General features: G+C 41.2%; 1 pseudogene; it reads right to left on the bottom strand.

Moving 5' to 3' along the window:
* Window positions 1-742: 742 nt before the first annotated feature.
* On the bottom strand, window positions 743-1424 carry LOC140526640 (triosephosphate isomerase-like; annotated as a pseudogene).
* Window positions 1425-10583: the final 9159 nt, after the last annotated feature.

Genomic DNA, 10583 nt, shown 5'->3' with positions numbered 1-10583 from the left:
TCCTAGGGCTGTTATATGTTTTCCTAGTCATGATTAGAATGAAAATTTAGATTTTGATGGTGGTGAAATGGTTCATGTCTCTTCAAATCCTTTTTATATTTAAGTATTCCTCCATTGGTTTATATGTAATCAATAAACCTGGTAGTTAACCATAGAGCATGGAGTTGTATTTCCGTTCCTTGAAATCCCAGTTGGACTAGAACATCATGCCTATGGCATACTGCTAACTTACCAGTCTAGTAAACCTGTCAAAAAAAGGAAATGAGGTTTTTCTGGAATGACCTGTTCTTGATGAAGTCCTGCTGGGTCTTTGTGGTTTCTGCTTCCATTTTAATTGCACACAAACCATACAATAATATAATGTAAAATTTTGCTAAGAATTGAATTCAAGCTTACTAATCTATAGTTCAAAATGTCCAGATTCTTCTCTTTTTTGAAACTCAACATACTAGATGCTTGTCTCCAGTTCTTTTTTTGTACATAGCTTTCTAGTATTTGAGTTACTAGTTTCCTGTACAATCAGATTGATCTCTTTAGATATGTCCTTCTTTTCTTTCTCATTGTAATAATTTTGTTAGTGTCATTAGAATTATTTTCTTGAGAACTTTTTTTTTCTTCCCTCAAATTTACAGTAAATAGAGAAAGGCCTAGTCCATTGGAAGAAGGGCTGAGGAGCTGAGAACTGGGGCACACAATCTACACAGTGGAAGAAGGTGTATCTTGAATTGGACTGTGGGGGGAGGGGAATCAGCATCACAATCACATGGGAGGGGGAGGGGTAAACCATTCTTGTGCAGTCTTGTCCCAGTTCTGCATGTAAGGGAGTTGGAGGGCCACATGAAGGGCTCAGTTTTTGGCTTGGATGATGTCCAGGAATTCAGGCTTAAGGGAAACTCCACCCACTAGGAAGCCATCCACATCAGGCTGGGCTGCCAGATCCTTACAGTTGGCCCCCGTCACAGAGTCTCCATAAATGATCCTAGTAGATTGTGATACAGGTTCTGAGACGTTGGTCTTAAGCCAGCATCAAAGCTTCTCATGTACTTCTTGGGCCTGCTGGGGTGTAGCTGTCTTGCCAGTATCAATAGCCGAGACTGGTTCATAGGCTAGGACGACTTTGCACCAGTCCTTCACATTATCTGCAATGGCCTGGGTCTGGTCAAACACAGCCTTCTCAGTGATTCCAGCTTCCCTGTCATCCAACTTCTCACAAATACAGGCAATCACTCCTAGGCCTTCTGACAGAGCATGGGCTACCTTCTGCCCAATAAGCTCATCTGACTCCCCAAAGACATGTCTCCTTTTAGAGTGTCCCAGGATCACCCAGCTGGCCCCACAGTCCTTAATCATAGCAGGGCTGATCTCCTCAGTAAATGCACCCTTGGCCTCTTTGTAGCAGTTCTGAGCCGCTACACCAATTTTTGCATCCAATTTCTTGTTTTGTTTTTATTATTATTATTATTATTAACTTTTTTTTTAATTTAACTTTTAACATTCATTTTCACAGAATTTTGGGCTCCAAATTTTCTCCCCCCCTTGTCCCCTCCCCCCACCCCAAAACACTGCATTCCAATTGCCCCCATCATCAATCTGCTCTCTCCTCCATCATTCCTCTCTGCCCTTGTCTCCATCCTCTCCTCTGTCCTGTTGGGCCAAATAACTTTCTATACCCCTTTACCTGTATTTCTTATTTCCTAGCGGCAAGAACAGTACTCGACAGTTGTTCCTAAAACTTTGAGTTCCAAGGTCTTTTCCTCCCTCCCTCCTGACCCCCTCCCTTTGGAAGGCAAGCAATTCAATATAGGTCACACCTGTAAAGTTTTGCAAATGACTTCCATAATAGTCGTGTTGTATAAGACTAGCTATATTTCCCTCCATCCTATCCTGCCCCCAATTACTTCTATTCTCTCTTTTGATCCTGTCCCTCCCCATGAGTGTCGACCTCAAATTGCACCCTCCCCCCCATGCCCTCCCTTCCATCGTCCCCCCCACCCTGTTTATCCCCTTATCCCCCACTTTCCTGTATTGTAAGATAGGTTTTCATACCAAAATGAGTGTGCATTTTATTCCTTCCTTTAGTGGAATGTGATGTGAATAAACTTCATGTTTTTCTCTCACCTCTCCTCTTTTTCTCCAAACTAAAAATGTCTTTTGCTTGCCTCTTTTATGAGAGATAATTTGCCCTATTCCATTTCTCCCTTTCTCCTCCCATATATTTCTCTCTCACTGCTTGATTTCATTTTTTTTTTAAGATATGATCCCATCCTATTCAATTCACTCTGCGCACTTTGTCTCTATGTGTGTGTGCGTGTGCATGTGTGTGTGTAATCCCACCCAGTACCCAGATACTGAATAATTTCAAGAGTTACTAATATTATCTTTCCATGTAAACAGTTCAACTTTTATAAGTCCCTTATGACTTCTCTTTGCTGTTTACCTTTTCATGCTTCTCTTCATTCTTGTGTTTGAAAGTCACATTTTCTTTTCAGCTCTGGTCTTTTCATCAAGAATGCTTGAAAGTCCTCTATTTCATTGAAAGATCAATTTTTCCCCTGAAGTATTATACTCAGTTTTGCTGGGTAGGTGATTCTTGGTTTTAGTCCTAGTTCCTTTGACTTCTGGAATATCCTATTCCATACCCTTCGATCCCTTTATGTAGAAACTGCTAGATCTTGTGTTATCCTGATTGTATTTCCACAATACTTGAATTGTTTCTTTCTAGCTGCTTGCAATATTTTCTCCTTGACCTGGGAACTCTGGAATTTGGCCACAATATTCCTAGGAGTTTCTCTTTTTGGATCTTTTTCAGGTGGTGATCTGTGGATTCCTTGAATACTTATTTTGCCCTCTGGTTCTAGAATCTCAGGGCAGTTTTCCTTGATAATGTCATGAAAGATGATGTCTAGGCTCTTTTTTTGACCATGGCTTTCAGGTAGGCCCATAGTTTTTAAATTGTCTCTCCTGGATCTATTTTCCAGGTCAGTTGTTTTTCCAATGAGATATTTCACATTATCTTCCATTTTTTCATTCTTTTGGTTTTGTTTTGTGATTTCTTGGTTTCTCATAAAGTCATTAGCCTCCATCTGTTCCATTCTAATTTTGAAAGAACTCTTTTCTTCAGTGAGCTTTTGAATCTCCTTTTCCATTTGGCTAATTCTGCTTTTGAAAGCATTCTTCTCCTCATTGGCTTCTTGAACCTCCTTTGCCAATTGAGTTAGCCTATTTTTCAGGGTGTTATTTTCTTCAGCATTTTTTTGGGTCTCCTTTAGCAGGGTGCTGATCTGCTATTCATACTTTGCTTGCATGTCTTTGATTGCTCTTCCCAGTTTTTCCTCCAGTCCTCTAACATAATTTTCAAAATTTTCTGAGCCCTTTTTGAGCTTTTCCATAGTCTGAGCCCATTGAGTGGGCTGGGATGCAGAAACCCTGACTTCTGTGTCTTTCCCTGATGGTGAGCACTGCTCTTCCTCATCAGAAAGGAGGGGAGGAGAAACCTGTTCACCAAGAAAGTAACCCTCTATAGTCTTGGTTTTTTTCCCTTTTCTGGGCATTTTCCCAGCCAGTGACTTGACCTCTGAATATTCTCCTCACCCCCACCTCGCCTCCAGATCCTCCCAGCCAGCGCTTGGGGTCTGAGACTCAAATGCTGCTTCCCAGCCTCAGGGCTTTGGGTAGGGGTAGGGCTGCTATTCAGTGTGAGATCAAGCTCAGCAGGGCCGCCTCATGGGCTCAGTTCCCTCAGGGGGTTTATGCAGAGACCTTCAACAATGGATCCAGGCTCCTGCCTGCTTGGGGAGCCCTGGTCTGCTCCCACCTCCGCTGGTGCCTCCCGAGGGGGCCTGAGTCATGGGGGCTCCCCACTCCCCTCTCGACCCTCCAAAGAGACCCTCTCACCAACCTTTGTCACCTGTGGGTGGAGGGACCCGTGCAGCTGCTGGAGATTCTGTCCCTGAAGCCTGCTGGGATCTGTTCCTCTCGGAGCTGGGCAGTCAACGCAGGGCTGGGCTCAGCTCCGCGTCCACAGTGCGAAGAACCTTTTGCGAGAGGTTTTTAGGCTCTCTGGAACAGAAATCACGTCTGCTCCGCTTCTGTGGCTTCTCCTGCTCCTGAATTTATTGGCAGCTCTTTTCTACAGATATTTCATGGGCTGTGGGTTCAGAGCTAGCGTATTTGTGTGTTTCTACTCCGCCATCTTGGCTCCACCCCCTGCATCCAATTTCTGACAGCAAAGTCAAGGAGGATAACAGGGACTCCACATACCACTTCAGTGTTGGCAGGCACCTTGGCCCCATTGATGGAGGTGATGAGCTTCCCCAGACACTTCTTGTCCCCATTCATCTTCCAGTTGCCCCCAATGAAAAACTTCCACGTCATGGCTCATCAGTAACAGGCAGTGACTCTGGAGGAGATTGAAGGTCAGCAGTAGAGCACAACACTGAGAACTTCTTATCTCTGTAGAGTTGACTTTCACTTTATAAGCCAGGGAATCCTACTTATTGTTTCTTTTAACTCACAGGATCAGAGAATTTAGAATTGAAAATGAACTTAGGTTATCTATTCTAATCCCTCATTTTACAAATGATGAAGCTGAGATGAAGATGGTCACATAATAATCTTCTAAATCCAAACCTAATACTCCTTGCTACTATATCACTGTATCAGACTGTCTTTCTCTTTGAGATCTATACTCCCCAAATCTAGGTTGTGCAGTAGACTGTGCCTGGATTTTTCCTCTTTACTCATCACAAACTCGCAAGTGTTATAATTATTTGCCTCACCCTCAGATTCCCATCATTTCAGCTTTGGCAGCTGGTTCCTCCTTATGTGCGAGAATTAGGTCCACCACAGTTGTTTTCCTCCTTGCTTCTACCACCTCTGTCAGATGAAATTATCAGTACGACAAGTCAAAAATTTATCAACTGACAAAATATGAAATCTCAGTTATACTTAATTTAAAAGATTTTGTGCAAATGGAGTTAATGTAGCTGTAATGAGAAAATATTTGTATTAAATGTTTCTGATAAAAGTCTGACACTCAAAATCTACAGATAACTGGCATGTCTCCATAAGATTAGCAGCCATTCCCCAAAAGGCAAGTTATCAAGTTATGAAACACCAATTTTTACAAATAGAAATGAAAACTGGTAACAACCATCTGAAAAATTGTTCAAAATCACTAATAGAGAAATGTGAATTAAAGCAACTCTGAGATATCACACCTATCAAAGTAGAAAACCTTATGGAGATGAGAAGATTCAGTGTTGGGAGTATATGGGAAAACTGATATTACTGACTTGATCTGACAGTTCTGGAGAACAATATAGAATTATTAAAAAAAATACTAAACTGTCCACATCCTTTCACCCACTAGCAGGATTAAGTTAAGGAGCAATATATACAAAAATGTTAATAGTATTATTTGTGATAATTAAAGTTGGAAACAAAGAATGTGTCCAATATTTGAGAAACAGCTGAACAAACTGGTATGTTAGTGCGATAAAATATTACTTTGTCATAAAAATAATGAACGTGAAAATTTCACAGAAATAAGGGAAGTGGTGCAGAGTGAAGACAGCAGAGTCACATGAACAAACTATAACATGATTATGAAAATATAAATAAAGACACTAGTAAGAGACAACAAAAACTCAGGTCAAAAGCAATGATGTTTAGAAGCCACACATGATGGAAATAGCAAACGTTGGAGAGGCTGCAGGAAGGTAACAAGTACACTAACACACTGCTGTTGGAGATGGGAATTAGTCCCACCATTCTAGAAGACAATTTAGAATTGTGTGACAAAAGTCACTAAACTATTCCATCACGAGTGATCCCATTGCTGAGAATACAGCCCCCAAAAAGAGAAAGACAAAAGGTCACGTGTTCCTAATATTCATAGCAGCACTTTTGTATTAGCCCCTGCCTCCTCCCCCCGCCCCCTGAAAAAACCCCAAAACAAACAACAAATAATAACTGGAAATAAAAGGGGCAGAGGCCAGTCGGGAAACAGCTGAACAAATTGTGGTCTAGGAAGGTAAAAGAATGTTATTGCTCCATAAGAAATAATGAATGTGAGGAATTCACGGAAATGAGAGAAATTTGTGCACCTTGATGCATGGTGAAGTAAGCAGAATCAGGGAAACAATATATGCAATGATTATAATGAAAGAAGTGAAAACAACACTTTAATGAATTTCTATTCTGTGTATAACTGCATTCTTGGTCTTATGGAAGAGATGGGGAAACACACCTCCCTCTTTTCCTTGGGTAGGTGGGGTATGGAATATTGCATCTCCTTTCAGTTGCGGTCATTGTGTTTGACTTTACTTAAATGTTTTTCTCTGCGTAACAAAGTGACTGGGTGGCTGGAGATGGGGGGCGTTTTATATCTGGAAATGACTGTAAGGTAAAAATAGGCATTTATTACTATTATCATTATTTTGGAGGCAATTGGAGTTAAGTGACTTGACCTGGGTCACACAGCCAGCAAACGTCTGAGGCCAGGCATTACTTATTTTTTCAAATGATTAAAAATAGAGTTCACATCCATTGTGCTAACAATTGGTAAACTTTAAAAGGGGAGAAAGACGTATTCTATCAGTCACAATCATGTTAGTAGGCAGTTTTACTTAGCTATTTTGGCAGAATATACTTTTGGGATAGTTTGGATGTTTGTTGGTAAGTGTCCTGTCAAAACAGAATGTATCAATACAAAACATTTAAAAAAGAATTAGTCAGCTGCTTTGCTTTTAGCAGAGAAAGAGCTCTCTAGCAGATGTCTGGATTGTTGAAGTCCCACATCACAACCATATCCCATCTTCATGCCAGAAGTGGGATCTGCACCTCTATTTCCTACTTCTATCTGGTCAGTTTGGGATATACTCCAATCACAGTGTTGTTTGTCCCTCCTCTGATCCTTACCCAAATCACAGCCTCCCTCCCCATCCTCCCATTTCCATACCTCTGGTTCATAGATCAATATGTGGGTCACTTTGGGGACATCTTTCATTTGGATGATCCAGTCATTAAGTTTAGGATCTTCATTCTTGATTCCTGATTGTTAGAAGGTAGACATGATACAATGGATGGAGCAGTTAGACTATTTGTGATTAAGGTCACATGATTTTTAATCCCAGCAACAGAATTTACAATTTGTCTGACCTTAGGTGAGTTGCTTAACTTCTCTGGATCTCACTTTCTTCATCTGTAAACTTAGGAGCTTGTACTGGACGTTCATTAAAGTCTTTCCCTGTTGAAAATCCTCTGTGGAAAGGATATATTTAGTTACAGCAGGGCGGGGTTGTGGATAAAATGCTGGACTTGGCAGGGGTACACTGATTGAACCAAATTTTCAGCATGTGCACTTATACCTTGGAAATCAGCAAAGGCCACAAATCAGGGCTTGATTTAATGTTGTGTTTATTGTCTAGACTTAAGAAAGGAATGGATGAATTAACAATGCAGCTTAAACTGAAAAGTGTATTTGGGGTACACTTTTTTCTGAAAGAGCCAGTTGTTAAACATTTACCAGCACACCCTTGGTTGAGCATCAGGAAGGGTTCAAATTCTGCCTCTGACATTTACCAACAGAGAGAGGAGCCTGAGAAAGTCATTTAATACTTTGGATTTTCAGTTTTCTCATCTGAGAAATAAAGGAACTAGACTAGATGATCTCTTCCAGCTCTAAATCTATGCTTCTGTATTTCCAGCCAGTTCGTAGCAAACATTTCCCACTGATTTCTAGGTGGATGTGGAAGGGCTAGGGTATATCCTTCTATATTTTCTCTACAGTACCTCAAACCAGATTTCAGTGTTGCTAAGTTTAGGTAGACAGGCAATAAATTAAGTACTAATATGTGTAAGTTACTGTGCTTAGTGCTGGAGATACAGATATAGGGAAATAGTCTCTGCCCTCAAGGAGCTTATATTCTAGTAGGAAAAAAAAACAAAGAGAGAAGAAGAGGAGGGAAAGGGTGGTTCAAGGTAATCTCACTGGGGTATGGTGGCTAATTTAGGAGAATCAGAATCAGAGCTAAAAGAGAAATGAAGGGTGGCCAACTTGGGTCCTTTCCCAAAATGTGCACCCCTTGGAAAGAACTCATCAATGAGAGAATGGGGTTGAATGAGTGGGTGTTCCAGATAAGAAGCAGTATAATATAAAGTGCATGAAGAGGGAAATAAAGCTGAAAAGTAGATTGGAGCCAAGTCGTGGAGGACTTTGAGTACCAGGCTAAGGAATTCAGCCTTTAAAGATGGGAGAGTGAAGTCAAATGGCTTTTAGGTTTTTCTGGCTGCATCTAACATATGAAAGGTCAATAATATGGCTAAGCACATAAGAGAAGAAATTATTTTACTTTCTGGGCTTAGCTTTGCTTTTTTGGCCAAACATTGTCATTTTTGTCTGTGTAATACTTCTTTGTGTCTCTTTCTTTTCCCTTCTGTTTTCTCTGCTGGTTCTTCATCCATATTGTGCCCGCTAACAGTAGGTGCCCCCCCATCCCAAGGCTCTATTATGCATCCTCTTCTCTTTTCCCTCTTACCTATCTCTCCTAGTGATCTCATCAGCTCCCATGGGCCCAACCATCATCAATACAGATGATTCCCTATTCTATAAACCCATCTCTAGTCTCTCTCTTGAACTTCAGCATGACGTCATCAGTTGCTTTTTGGACATCTCAAACTAGAGGTCCCAAAGGCATAACTGGCTTAACATAACCACAATAGAACATAGTATCTTTCTTCCCAAAGCTTCCTCTCTTCCTAGTTTTCCCTTTTCAAGGGCATCAGTCATTCAACCTCCAACCAATATGTCCTCACTCTTACTTACCCTATACAGCCAACCTGTTGCCATTTGCTGTCGATTCTACTTTCGTTACATCTGTCATTTGTACTTATTTCTCTCCTTTGATCCTGCCATGCCCCAATTCAAGCCCTCACCACCTTGTGTCTGAATGTTACAACAGGGATCTATTAATGGGACTCACTGCCTCAAGTCTTTCCTCCCTCTAATCCTTCCTTTACTTAACTATTAGTGATTTTCCTGAAATACGAGTGTGGTCATGTCACCCTCAACCTCATTCCACTCAGTCAACTTATGGTTCCTTATTAACCTTTAAGTCAGCTATGACCCAAACTCTGCTTGCCTTTATGGCCCAGCTTTATGGACCAGTCCCTTCCTACCTTTCCAGGTCTTCCGACATTTTACTTCCCTCCATGTACTCTATGATTCAGTTACACTGGTCTCCTCGATAATCCTTCCATCTCTATGTCTTTTTGCTCGTTATTTTCCATATCTAGAAGGTTCCCCTCTTTCCCTACCTTCACCAATTAGTTTCTCTGGCTTTTTTCAAGACTGAGCTCAAATCCCACCTGTTGTAGGAAGCCCTTCCTGATCTTCCTGGATGCCCCCCCGACATAACTTTCTATCTATTCTGTATGCACACAAACATGTATGTATACACATATACACACATATCTACATATTTACATAAAATATATTTAAATGCTTATATTTACATATAAACAAATATAAATATGTGCATAATAAATAAATATGTATATATTGTATAAAATACATAAAATGTGAGCTCTTTAATGGCAGACACTGTGTTTTGCTTTTCTTTGTGTCTTCAGCATTTAGTACACAGCCTGGCACACACAACTGGCAATTAAGTGCTCACGGATTGATGGCTTTTTCCCCCTGCCAATCCTTATGGGAGAATGGAAGAAATTTAGAATGAAATGATTGGGAAACCCCAAAGCTATCTTTTAGTTATTAGTTGGAGAGCCATTGCATAGGTTCAGAGATTAAAATCAGGAGGCATAGGGAATGTCATAAACCAGAGTGAGCCCTTGGATCAGAACGTTTAGTCTGGAGAAAAGATTAAGCCTGACAGCCTTGGTTAGCTGAGAAGACCCTAAAGTTCTCAGTGCCTAGAAACATTTCCTTTGGAAATACTTAAGACTATAGAATAGTTAACTCCATAAAGGAAAAAGAAAAGCCAGGCACCTGCCTTCACTCTCATATATTTAAAGGCTGAATTCCTTACTTAGCCTGGTTAGGTTAACCCTAACCCTCCCCACCCCTTCCCCAATACCTGCCAGGGTTAGTACTGGTTCTAAAGTGCTAAAAGAAAAAAAACGTTTCTGACTTTTGAATTCAAAAAAGCAAAACAGAGCCTTGTCTTATAAAGAAAAAAATAGCACTATAACCAAGGATTTCAGTTAAATCTAGAAACTGGAAAAAGGGAGAAGCTTCCCAGCCACATGGTTAGAGGGGCCATGCCTAGCAGCATCTGGCAGAGACTTCACATCCAGGGGGAAGAGTCCAGAGGAGCAACCTTTGGCAGAGACTGCAAGTCCTACAGAGAGCAGCAGGAAGCCAGGTCTAGCAAGACCATTACTGCGGCATCTCCAGAAGACCCCAGCAGCCCTGTAACATCAGGGGCACGAGCTGCCCCTCCACATGTGAGCCCTTGCCATATGTGCTACCTTTACGTGTCTCTCCATGAATGCTTCCTACATGTGTCCACTCTTCCTGCCGATGGTATGTCTCTCTGTGGGAGAGTGTGCCTCAGGTTTAT

This window comes from Notamacropus eugenii, chromosome 1 (genome assembly GCF_028372415.1).
Source record: "Notamacropus eugenii isolate mMacEug1 chromosome 1, mMacEug1.pri_v2, whole genome shotgun sequence".
NCBI classification, from domain to species: domain Eukaryota; kingdom Metazoa; phylum Chordata; class Mammalia; order Diprotodontia; family Macropodidae; genus Notamacropus; species Notamacropus eugenii.
This window is presented reverse-complemented; position numbering and strand designations above follow the sequence as displayed.